The sequence below is a fragment of the Thunnus thynnus genome, chromosome 10 (assembly GCF_963924715.1).
Source record: "Thunnus thynnus chromosome 10, fThuThy2.1, whole genome shotgun sequence".
Taxonomy (NCBI): Eukaryota; Metazoa; Chordata; class Actinopteri; order Scombriformes; family Scombridae; genus Thunnus; species Thunnus thynnus.
In genome coordinates, this window is record NC_089526.1 from 7,394,184 (window position 1) to 7,407,967 (window position 13,784).

The 13,784-nt window shown below is 39.7% G+C and overlaps 1 protein-coding gene across 2 annotated transcripts in view; it reads left to right on the forward strand.

The window, feature by feature from the left end:
• Positions 1 to 8,373: 8,373 nt before the first annotated feature.
• The window catches only part of LOC137190936 (raftlin-like), a 105,372-nt gene continuing 99,961 nt past the window's right edge, over positions 8,374 to 13,784 (forward strand). The window contains exon 1 of one of the 2 annotated variants that reach the window (XM_067600677.1): positions 8,374 to 9,202. The gene's annotated coding sequence lies outside the window, so the exon portion shown is untranslated. The remainder of the gene's footprint in view (positions 9,203 to 13,784) is intronic. The other variant, XM_067600676.1, reaches the window with a different exon arrangement.

A 13,784-nucleotide genomic window follows, 5' to 3' on the forward strand; every position in this document is an offset into this window, starting at 1 on the left:
TTGGAGCCGTTTCTAAACAAACTACTGTAACCGTTGTCTTCAGGTTTAAGGAACATGTCACCCAGTGCAGTGGTGTGGCTCATTGATATGTTTTTCAATACTTTTTGGACAACAATAAGAGATCTATGGCACAGAGGAATAAGATATATCAGGCTTTGGATACACATACAATACTTGTAAACAGATCAATTCATTGTTGGTTGGACTCTGCACATGAGATTTGTTGACAATAAAAAAATAAAGAAAATTGCAAGTCTTATCCTTAAATGTTGCTTTAGCATTTCTAGCAGCAGATTTAAAATACCACCTTGGTAGGGAGAAAATAGATGTTAAACTAGTTCATTTTCATGAGCAATAACCGCTCTTTATGGCTAGTAAAAAACCCACATAACATCAAAAGGAATAAGAAATCACAGTATGGGTCACAGGTTCATTGAGAAGTGATATTTCCAAAATGAAAAAAGAGCAAATACAACCAAATTTATAAGAAAAATAAAATGACAACCTTGCATTTCTTGTCACTGCAAATAAAGAGGTCTTTATTTCAAGACAGTGAGATAGTGTGTTATATGGACGTATTATTAACAGGTATCTAGAAAACAAGTACAGTACATTCAGGAAGCACGAGGAATGATTGTACAGTTTGTTGTACAATTAACTGCGTAAAATGGAGAAACAACTTGGACTGCTGACAGTATTAGAAGCTTTTTGTGAACAATGCAGACTTATCTTAGGAGTGACCTTGTATGTTCAGAACATAAGAAATAAGCCTCTGTTGATTCTTGATTGTGTCTCTCAATACAAAACACACATTCGTCTGCTATCACCTCTCCGCTTAATGCACTATTGTAATATTTGTAATACGGTTCAATTGGTAGCTGGAGTCAAACAGTCTCAGTGGTCAAAGACAAGTTCTATTTGAGCTTGCTTTATGGAGTTTGCTTAGGTCTACTTTCATGAGTCATGAGTTTTATGTTTTCATATTTCCCATTCTAATGCACTATATGTAGATTGTGGGAAATGTTTTTTGTTTTATACCATGGTGTAAAAAAACAGCATCCCAGAAAATGTGATACTACTTTCATGCTCATTATAGTAAAGAACATTGTTTAATTGGTGCAATATCACAAAACCTGGAAAAAGAAGATATTGAACTTGCATTGACTAATTGCTACTTGGGGGCAACACAACAAGCTGTAAACTCAACATTAATGACATATTATTGCCTTAAAGTTGATATGATGAAGCAAACAGTTTCCTTTAAACATCCAGCAGACACAGAGGAACATTAGCATTCATTTGGAGTCATGTTTCTGGCCATGTGAATGTAAATCCAATATTCATTCTCCTTTTAGCTCTGGTCTGTTCTCCACTAAGTCCTAAGGGAAATATCTGTCTCTTTAGCTGCTAAATGCTCCACTATGTTCACCAGCTAACTTTGTCTTGATGCCATTTGGGCACCAAGACAAAGTTTAGTGGGCAGGTATAGCGTAAAGTAGGGTTTAAAAGCTTTTTAAATGAAAACAGCTACCTGCTGTGGCTGAAAAACAGGGCTGATGAGGTTGGTGGGATTGAACCACAGTAAAGTTGTAGGCTGTAAACCCACAATGAGCTGAAAGACGCTATAAAGCTCTGTTGGGCTGAGGGGAAACTGCAGAGTCTGGTTATAATTCTCATTGGGTTGTCACTATCAGCGACACCCTTCACATGCATGTAGTCGTTTGATCCATTGTTAATATAAAAAGTGTAGAGTGTTAAGTTTGGCGCTAATCCAAAAAGTAGTGTAATGTAATTTTAAATCACTTTTAAATCTGAAAAAAAGCTACACAGTGTTGAAACCCAGCTCCATATAAATTATAAACCACAATAAGAAAAACAAACCGCAGTCAGTTTGCTCTCCACTGTCAATGGTCCGTACGATGATGGATATCATGGGTGTAGTGCTTTATGTACTCATGGCGTTGTGTACGTCCACTTATGCTTTTCTTGAAACGAAAAATTTCCCATGAGGTAAGAATGAAGGTACACCATTTACCATGGTCTCACTGCTTACAACTATGCAAAAGCGAAGCCAAAATATCTCATAGATGTATAATAAGACCTGGATACAGTGTCGGAGGCAGGGCCCCGTTCATTCCTATGAAAGTTTCTCAGTGGCGCATGAAGCCAAAAAAGCCACTTCCCACTGTAAAGAAATTACCTGGATTAAAACATACTGCACATGCTTTATAGGCCCCATGCGCCCTTAGAGCATGCTCACTAGAGACTTCTGCAGCCTGAGACAGCTAACTTCTAGTTTAACCCTAACTTGAATGGGGATAAAACTATTTGTGACTTTTGAAATGTGATTAGACCAAATGGATCAAATTCCAATAGTGAAACGAGACATTTTTCAGGGGTTGTAACATTCAAAAAAACATATCCAATATTTTATAGCTACTCCTTTTCTCATGATTGTATGTGGGAAAATACTTTTTGGAAGTTGTAATTCCATGGTTTGGCCGTTATTTCAAATTGGTTTCAAAGGCCAGCACTTTGACGTGTACTTGGATTTTTTAGTTTGGCTCATGTCACATCCGCTAACATGGAGGGTTATAGGGTTAGGGTTAGGGTTAGGGTCGGGACTTATGACCTATACTGCAGCCAGATAATTGAGATAATTTGGATTCACTTTTGGGGAGCTGTGATGACATCCATATTTAATACAGTCAATGGGATAGCATAACACAAGTAGCAACAATCTTATCATCTGGCAAGATGGAATTAAAAATAGAACTGTATGTCCCTGGGCTGCCTGTAAAGGCTGTGTGCAACCCACTTATTAGAGGGCATGGGGTAACCCCATGACATGCACCATTTAAAGTAATAGTAGCCATTACAGAAAAGCCCTCAGTGCAGCTACAGGCGGACACCCTGGGCAGAAAACTGACAGCCTAGTGCAGCATGGTTCAGTGAAAATTATGTGAAAAAGGTTGAAATCTTTTGTTGTAAATCTTTTCTTGTTCACCCCTGTTGCTGAATTCAGGTATCTAATCTTTGGGGAAAATTATGAAATGTTATAATAACTGACCTCATAAGTAATTATAAATGCTTTATAATGTGTTATGATTATTGTTATAAAGCATTATGAATATTTATGAGTGATTATAACCATAATTATACGGTACTATAGGCAAATTATAATGCATTTTAAGTATGTTTATGATGCATTATGGGCATCATTGTGTTACTGAAAAATATACTGAATGCACACTGTACAGCTGACAGCTTCCATTAAAAACCAAATGAATAATAAAAAAGATGTATAAATACATTTTGAACAGTAAAAGTAAAATAAAATAGCTTTGGTAACATCATACTTTCATCATATGTAAAACATAAACACTATGTAATAAAAAATAAACTTTAAGATGTTATATAAGCTGACAACAGATGCACGCAGATATAGATTGAAAATCACTGTATCATCCGTCCCTGTGGGTCATTACTGAAGCCTTGTGAAAAGTTATTTTGTGCTAATGGCAGTTTTTAGCATTTCAGTATTTTAGCATGGAATGGTTATCTACTTAAGCTTTGTCATAAATCACTTTCCCATTCAATTCATTCAGTATTCCCTACATAATTAACTATGTAGTGAGTAGTAAAATCAGATTTTGGATCATCATCACTTTGCGTCATTACTGTCAGTGTGACCTACAACTTTCACACCTGCCAATGGTGAAGCGTTAAAATTGTGTAGCAAAACCTTTTAAGCAAAATATAGTGTACATGTTGTTTTTCATGTACACTGCAATTTTCATTTCATTTTGGAAACACTAAAGTGCTCACATTTTATACAACCTTGTACTTTAACTCAAACACCTCTTTCATCAGTATTTATATCTGGTATGATTCACAGGCTGGGCTCAATCAAAAAACAAAAGTGGCATAAAATTTTCTCTAAAGAGGTTTTGAGACAAGATGATTTTATATTTTCCTTCAGAAATAGGCCCCTCCAAAATCATGTTGTTTTCTATTTAGATATTTAATGATCTAATTAACAAGGAAACCAGCCAATAAACGAGCAGCTGCAGCTCAGGAGGTAGAGCGGGTCATCCACTAATCACAGGGTCAGCTGGTTCGATTCCCAGCTCCACCAGTCCATATGTCGAAGTGTCCTTGGGCAACATACTGAACCCCAAACTGCTCCCGATGGTTAGGCCAGCTCCTTGCATGGTAGCTCACTGCCAACATTGTGTGAATGGGTAAATGAGCGGCAAATTTGTAAGGTGCTGCTTTTGGATAAAAGTGCTATATAAATGCAGCCATTTATATACGAAGACTAATACAGGGAGTACCACTCAGCCTGTGAAATAGTTGTATAACGTCTTCTGTAGCTCTTTGTCAAATCTGAGAAAACAACTGATGACATTATCTTGGCTCTGGCTTAGAGACTATACATTTATAAAGAAAGCTGTTACAAACAAGGAGCATCTAACAAAAAGAGGAGGAAATGTAGAATCCAGTGTTTTTGCAGCTTGACCCGTGTTACAGTCAGGATAATCTCGGCCTCTGCAGCTTTGATTTTGACCATTATTTTCTTACATAAACCTCCAACTTTATAGAAGTGCAATACCAAATTGCTATCAAAAAGCTATTTTTCATCCGTGGTCCTAAAGAAGACTGCTTTATTAAATAAAATAGACTAAATAGGATATAAGCACGCAGAGCAGTAAAATAAAGAATATTAATGTTAGTAAGGGTAATACAAGATATCATGCTGTAATCTGAAAAAATTAAACATACACATTTTATCACTCTGGCACTATAAAAGCAAGGCAACAATGGAAACAATGTTGATATTCTTTGCTGTTTGACATTTGAGAGGCACAGTTCATTTTCCACATTAAACACTGGGGGTCACTGTCACATCTCTAGTCACAGAGGAGCTGTGGAAGCAGATGAGGTCCAGTGACAGAACTCAACAGCGCTCTTTGTATGAAACCTTAAATATAATCGACTGTGAACGATGAACAATGTTATTATTTCGCTGCAAAACAAAGAGACTCATTTATGCTCCCTCATTCGTTCTCCCGTCCAATCGGCTGTCTGTCTGAGTCCTCAGTCATTCATGTAAGACTGAAGCTTTCCATAAACACCAGCTTGCACAAACACTATGCTTGGCTGCTCGTCTTTACAATTCATCTCACATTATTTGACCCGTTTCAGTTGTCCCATGACACCCTCCAGTGGGAAAATATCAGCAGAAGACATTCAGCGAAGTGCCCTCTGTGGCTGATTTAGCAGTAAGGTCAAGTTTTCACCAAGTTACGGGACATTAAACACATCTAATGTGCTGCTAAACAATAAACCCACTGAAATGTAAGATTTGAAGATGACATCATGTAAATGGTATTTTTCCTCAATACAGTATTTTTTTTTTTAGCTATTATTCAGAGCTAAAGCTTCTCGGTAATTAAACTGTCGGTGATCATTAGTGCTCTTCAAGTCAAGTTAAAAGTGCTGGGAAAAAAGCATCCACCCAACATTAACAATTTTACTTTCTTTTGTTCTTTAATTGCAACCTCAGGTCTCTCCGTGGGTGTTTTAAAGATATGATTTGCCTGAACAGCCCTTTTCCCCTTCCAGCATTGAACCTTTTTGATGTGAAGGTGCAACGGGGCTCCTGGTTTGATAGCAAACACAGAGAGGAAATCTCCATCTTTAAAACAGATGTATCATTAATTCGCGGCCTGGAGTTAGGTTCTCGTAGCAACGTCTATGCGCCACAAGGAGAGCTCTCCTTGAAAAGACAGCTATAACCCTGGAAATTGACCAATTGAATCCCCTATTAGGCTAAAAATGACTTTGAGTAGAGCCCAATGTCATGATCACGATCAAGTCAAATCACAGTTTGTGGCGCTCTTCATCGGTAGGCTAATTATAGCAACTCATCAAAAAGCAAGTCCTCCTTTTTCTCTCTTGTTTTTCAGTTGTTTTTTTTTCTCACCTTGTCAATGACTATATATTTTTTAACAAGCATCATCTTTATTTGCATTTCAAGTTCACACTTTCTACATCCAAGGAGGCTATGCTTTCATTCACATTCTTGTTTGTTTGTTCACAGAAAAAAAATCACAGAAAATGAAAAGAGTTCAATCTGATGAAAATTCAGAACACTGGCCAAGTAACATTTTTAGGGTATTTTTTTTTAGGGCACTTGCACAAACAAGAAGTACTTGTTTGCTTATTTACTTATGTAAATGAAAAGGAAATAGGTAAATGTATTGCATAATTGTCTATGTACTATGATGCAGATGTTGACCCAGTTGCAGAGCCACACTGTTATTGAAGTGCTGTGAGCTACAGATTTACATGAGCATGCTAACATACTCACAAGGAGAATATGCTAACATGTTGATGTTAAGAGGGTATAATGTTTACCGTGTTCACTATCTTAGCATGTTAGCATTTTTTAACACATGACTGCTAGCGTGGCTAAAAAAATACCTTAGTATTTTCTGTTGTAATGGTAAAAAAATAACACTTTTTCACCATTGCTTTCCAAATATCCTTGAAAAACAGGTTCAGACACCTGTTAAAATAGTTGTCACTGTAAAAGCACCTATTCTGAATATGTGACATGGTGGCTGTTTCCTTATGGCTGAAAAGAGGCTGCAGCAAGATTAGATTAAAACTGGCCATATTGCAGTCAGTAGCCTATTCAGGTTAAGAGAAAACCAAATCATTCAGGTAATGACTGTAAGGCAAATAAGCAAAAAGAACCAAATTTCAGTTGTCACATAGTTCACATCACATAAGTCCAATAGCACCTACAAGTCCAATATGTTATGAATTGAACTTTATCATAAAAAAATGACAAAAATGATCCCAACACAATGTCCAACTTAATTCTTCAACCACATGTCCTCGCTCAGTTACTCAGTTGTCATGGAGATGTTTTAGTTATTATCGGTATGGAATTTCGGTCACAGCTGTAAAACATGTTGGTTACTTCTGGTATTTTAAAAGTGCGAATCAAGGCTTTTTCACACATAAATAATAGTGAGGAAGAGGTTCCTATTTCTTACATTGTTTGTCTGTCATTCTCCTCAAGCACAATTTGTTCCCTCCAGAACATGTAACTGAACCGATGGTCGACCCATTTCACCCACCTGGATTCAGTCCAACCGCCTTCTGCCTCTTTCCAGACACAGGGGTCAGTGTGTCTCAGTGTGTCGCTCTCTTTGTAATAATACAGCATGAAACAATAAATCTACCGACTCTGCCTGCAGGAATGTGGACATCATCATGCTTGTCCTTGAGTATTTACACCCCGTAAGAACAGATTTTTTGGCCACCAGGGGGCAGCAAAAACAAGCTGTGTACATGCTAAATAGTTGCCTATTTTGCTCCAGCTGTCACAAAGCAACATTTGCATTTATTTGGAGTCATGTTTCTGTCCAGCTGATGAATGTAAGTCCCATATTTACTCTTATTTTAGCTCTGTTTAGGTCTCTCCCAACTCCAGAAGGATATATCTGTCTCCTTAGCTGCTAAACCAGCTAGCCATCCAACTTTGTCTGGATGTTGTTTGATGCTGAGCAGGTATCATAGAGTGGGTTTTAAAAACAGCTGCCTGCTGATGAGAGCGGTAAGAGTGAACCAAAACTGAAGTAGCAGCCTGCAAACAATGGATCAATGAGCTGAAAGTTTAATCTTAAAATCTTAAATCATGAAAAATATTCCACAGTCATCAAATCCTGTACAACCCAGCCAGAGTCCAACCATACAGTCATTTACAGTAACCATCAATAGATAAGCATTGCAGAGTGTTAATGGTGCAGACAGACAGCAAAGGAAACGTCTTCCCTGATGTCAGCATTGATGCTGATTTGTGAACGCTTCCAGCAAGGATGCTCTGTTCTAACATGGATCTCTGCTGCTTCTGTTATGGTTGTTGTTTAAGTAGTAGTATTTGTTATTGTTGTTGTAGAAATCACAGTTTATGTATCAAAGGTCTGCTGTTTCTCCAGAGTGATGGTGGCCCCTCATACAGCTGGCTTAAATAATAAATACAGAGCTATAGGGGGTCTTGACCCAGATGTATCAAATATGCATAACCACTACAGAGGAGTGTAGTACTCAGGATCACAAACATCCTTATTCAACAAAACACCATCATACCCTTTACCCCTTTTCATCACCAGCTCCCCAAAACACTTCAGCCATTCCCACAGCATGCACATGTGAATGTGTGCGTGCATGTGCACATGTATTGACTATGTGGCAAAGCCTTCCTACTGCTTTCTGTCTACTTCTCTCCATCTCTCTCTCAAACAAACTATTGATTACTATTTCTATCCACCCATCTTTCTGTAGTCCTTCACTCCCCAAACAACACCCACCACCCTTCCTCCTCCTGCCCCTTCTCCACCTCCCTCTCTCTAACTCTGGTATTTCCCAGTGAAGCCCCCTCCCCACCTCCGCTGTCAGCCCTCCCTCCTTCCCTTTTCCTCTCCCTCCCCTCTTGTCTCCCCCTCCTCTCCTCAGATGGATTCTTCAGTCAGTCGACTGGAACTGGTGCGGCTGCCGGAGAGATAGACAGTGAGGCAGAGAGGCTGTGCTGAACAGACGCTGGGTCAGAGCGCTCAGTTGCTTCAGACAATCACGGGGGAGCGAGAGAAAGACACAGGAAAAGAGACACACACACACACACACGCACACACACAGATAGAGAACACCACATAGAAACATAGACTGAAAAGAGAGAAAGGGAGGGAGAAACAGGAGAGGGAGGTAAATATGTGACAGGATGTGGTTTCCCTGAGCTTGCAGAACATCGGTATACAGGCATACTTTGAGCATGACCTAAACACACCAAGTGTACAAGTGTGTTTGAGCTCCGTTAGGTGGCGAGGGGGAAGACGAAGCAAACCGCTGGAGCTGGAGCTGCTGCTGCTGCTGCTGCTGCCGCTGCTGAGCCTGTAGAGCCAACAGACACTCTGGTGTCTCTGCTGCCTGCCAGAGGATTGTGTTTCCTTTCAGTCAGCCAGCACCACGGCAACCTCAGTCAGCTTGTCGGACAGGATCTGAACCCGTCCTCCATCCTCTCTTCGTGCTGGTCTCCTTCCAAGTAGAATGCGTTTCTATGCTGGAAGCTCTGGTCCAGTTGCTGCCTTCGCGTCCAAGCAGTGAACTTTTCAACTAGATTCAGAGAGAGGTAAGTTTGCTTTGTGTTTGTGATAGAGCTTCTCAGCATGTGCATGAATGCGAAGTTCCTAACATAGCGTTACTGTACTCATGCTTGATGCTCTGGACAGCAGCCATCGTAAACTTGGACTGGTGGCAATTGTTTACCACAGAGAATTGATTCATTAGACGATGCCGCAAGCCACAAGTTGGCTTCTGGGCAGTGTGTTCAACAACAAGCTCTAAATCCACTGCTACCACACGCACACACACACACACAAACACGCACACACTGCTATACATGTGTATGCATGTGAAAATGCGAACATACACATGTTCGCGCTTTCACATGCTTACACACGCACACTCTGGCCATTCATCATGCACATCAATAGGTCTAGTTGTTTTGAAGTCACATGCTTGATAGATGGTACAGAGTGGAGCTGAGAATGCCAAAAATGTCTACCTGGATCCAATCACAGACTGAACCCTGACAGTGTTTCAAGATGTGCCCGGTGTACAGCATCACACCACTCCCACTAAGGAGAAAGACAGGGGAGTGTTTGATTTGTGAGCTACTGTATGTGTGAAGGGTTAAAGTGTGTGTTTCCCCGTGTGCGTGCATGCTATATAGATACATGTCTGTCCGTACAAGTGCATGTTTACATGCTTAGACTATGTGCTCCGGCACATGAGTTCATCCAAGCATGTGTGAGTGTATAAGAGGAGGAGGAGGTTTAAAGGGGAAAACAAGTTGAGGAATGGCAGGAGGTGAGGGAAGGGCAGGGGGATGTCAGGGAGGAGGAAGATGAGGGCATGAGAGAGAGGAAAAGCCGAGGGGAAAGTAGAAAAAAGAGAGAGAGAGTGTGTGTGTGTGTGTGTGTGTGTGTGAGAGAGAGAGAGAGAGAGAGAGAGAAAGTGAGTGAGAGAGCTCAATCTGAAACGGCTGTTAATTAGTTCCAGCTGGTGAGTTGTGGAGCGTTGGGCTGCGTTAAATCTACAGTGTTGGTGGGTCAGGAGTTCTCTGTCTCAGTCTGTCTGTCTCACGCACACACACACACACACAAACACACATACCAAAGAGACATGCATGGAAAACATACACAGATAAACGCATACACAGACACATCACACAGAATAACCCTAAAGACAAAAAGTATAGACGCAGATCATAAATACAGACATGCAACATAAAGGTACCAACAGATGAAAACAGATCAAAATACCCAGATGAGATTTACAGATGCAAGAGCACAAAAACACACATTAGCGTGCACACACACACACACACATGCATACACACATGCTTTGAGAAATAATGGCCATGTGCTCAATGTCAAGTATGTTTATCAAAGAATAAATGTATACTGTATGCGTACAACATGCGATGAAAACATCTAGCACTGCACACGTGAGCATGCATACGAGCTAAACCACACTTATGACATGAGCACAAACACACACACACAAGCACACACACGCATGCACACACATGCACAGGGGGAAACACTTCTCCACAGAAACTCTATATGTCTGCATCGTACACCGGCCAGCTTTCAGCTTGGCTGCTGAAAATGTGGAAGCGATTGTGGTTTGGGCTCCGCTACGATACAATGTCACGTCGAAAAGGGAATCATTACACGGGGCAAAAGGTGAAGTAACCATTAGCTTAAATGGTTAATTCAACCAAATTACAAAGTAACATGTTTTCTCAAGTATCCAGATGTTTATGATGCCTTTATACACCCAGGTTTTAAAAAAAATATACATCTCTGAGATTTCACCCTCCAATTCCAAAACCCCTGTGGGAATGAATACTCACAGCACTGAAAAATATAGGTATCACTTTTTAATGAGGTTCCCTTTATAATGGGTTTATAAATTGTAAGTAATGGCTTTATCAATAAATCATTTACTAAGCCATTAATAAGAACAACGTATGTATGGGTGGCCAGTATTTTCAAAAAACCTCTCTGGTTAGTGTTTATCCTTGGTATATCCACAGGGCATCTGGACCAAAATCCATTTATTAACAGGCCATTAAAGGTTTGATTCAGATTTTTAAAACAGTACTCACATGCCTGGCTGTAAATTTAAAGTTTTTGGGCACTGTAAATCATTCCTCCTGTTCATACTGGCTGTGAAGTGATCACTTCCTAATGTGACTCCAGTGTAAGAGATGAAGGATAAAATCAGCAGTCCTAGTTCTGTGGAAAAATGCATTCTGAAGTTCAACTAAGGCTAATAAAGTATGAGGCCCCAGCAGTTTGAGTCTTTTTTAGCACAAATTCTTTCTTTGTGTTTCCCTGGACATTGTTTCCTTACTGAGCAGCAGTGGAGGGATAGTAACACAGAGAGGGAATTTTGTACTAAAAGACTAACTTTGGAAGATACCCACTTGATTTGAACAGAGTCAATACTGCAGTTTTGTCCCACATTTCTTCCACTGTGGTCACACTCTGATGGCATCGCTTCATGATCAGTGTGAAGGGGAGTGGCTACAGCCACAAATAACTCTTTCAATGTAGGCCTATGTACGTGTGAGCATGTATTGTATTAGAATAGATTTGAAGAAGGAGAACTGAATCTACTGCATCTTTTAACATTTACAACTGCAGATTTGATGGATTGTTGGAAAAACCTTTAACAAATGATTCATTAACATTTAGAGTTGCAAATTACTTACTAGCCGTCGGTGATGGCTTATTAGAATGTGAAATAGTTGCAGCTCTTTGTAAATTTGTTAACATTTGTTCTGCAGATGTGATGTTTCAGTAGAAAGTTAGATCCATTAATCCTTACTCATGACTTCCTAACATTTAGAACTGCTTACTCATGACCCTTTATTTACAAATTATTTACTTACTAGCATTTCATGAGCAATATGTCAAACCTCGGGCACACAAAACCAAAATCTGCATAGCTTAATACCACTACAGGTGAATGAGGAAATATGTTTCCTGTAATTTGAGTGAACTGACCCTTTAAAATCAGTGCAACGCTGACACACATACTGTTACAACATGCAGTAGCAAGCCCTGTGATTCTGAGTTTTTAGGATGCTGCTCTCTGAATCCTTACTTTCAGCCATGGCTTTGTTTATTTTCTGGGTCTGTGTTGGTTTTCATTTGCTCCAGTCCTTTAGCAAACATGTATTTTAATCAACTTATGTTTGCTATCTGATCCAGGCACAGTGAATCCCCCTGTGCGGTGTGAAATTTGATTAAGGTAATTGGCAAGCTTTGACTGGTGTAAACCTTAATGTGTACTCCTCTCATATTTTGTATGTATATACAAACACCCACAGACAGACACAACAAAATACCACATTTTATACTCAGAGAATTTAGGATGCATCTAGTTAAAAGGTAGATATTTTTAAACCATATTAATTTCGCTCTACTCGCATGTCATGCTGTGCTTGTTTGATGCCACAGAAAAACACACGCAAGATTCAGATTTAGGACATAGTGAAATATTTATATATGAAGGATTTGATTCAAAATAAGATGAAAGAAAGAGGACTTCATATTTTAGAGACATTCAGTGCTTAATTCCTGGTATTTTTTATAGTTTGGTCCATTTTGGATGGTGTCATGTATTGAACAGAAATCCAATTTGGCATTTTTATTGGCAGTAATATAAACTTCAGGCAGTAAACATGGCTGCATGGTGGTAGATGAAGCATGAGTTTTTCAGTTCTCATGACAGCAATGTCATCTTGATTGCAGCCTCCGCTGCAAGTCTAACATCTTTTCCCTCTGAAATGCTCAGTTACAAGATCTCGGGCAAAGATTATTTTCCCTCTCTCCCCAGCGAGGTGACAGTGATTGTGCTTCTGAAGATACTAAGTCATTCAACCCTCTGGCATTGCCCTGGACCTGAGACGGTGTATTAGGATAAATCCTCCAGGCGAGACGGAAAACGCAAGAGCAATATTCAGCCAGTTCTGTATCCACAAACCAAAGAAAAAGAAAAAAAATCCCCCTTGATATTTCTATAAGGCAAATTGACTCCCGTTGTAATGGGTGGTCAAGAAAATTGCAGCAGTATTGATTGGGTAATGTTCAACACGGACATGTCGATAGGGTGTCTGAAAACCTAAGAACTTGGCCTCGGCTGGCTTTAATAAAAAATGACCTGCCTGGAGCGAGTTCACAGAAAGCAATGAGTCACTCACGGGAAATTTCTTCAAACCTCACCATGTTTTAGAGAAAAATAGCGAGGGGGCAACCAAAGAATTTTCTATTTTTAGCCAAGTATCGTTCTCTTCTTCTCTCTTGAAATGACAAACAATCCCTCTTTCACCGTGCTTCTTTAGCTACAGCTTGAAAACAACCAAGACAGTGTTTGTGCAGGTTGGGTTGAGATAATGTTTTGCTTTTCACTTGTGAGAACTGTATAAATCCCAGCATGGATAGATTATGCATAACAAATCAAACTCATGACTGTCAAAGACACGCAGCGAGGAAGAGGAGGGGAAGAGGAGGACATGAGTGTTTTCTCCTGCGCATGGAGGAGAGGAAAGAAGAAGAGGAGGAGGAGGAGGAGAAAGAGAGGAGCTGGATCTGGTGATGAAAAGGGTGAGAGCTTATAGCGACCAGAAAAAGAGA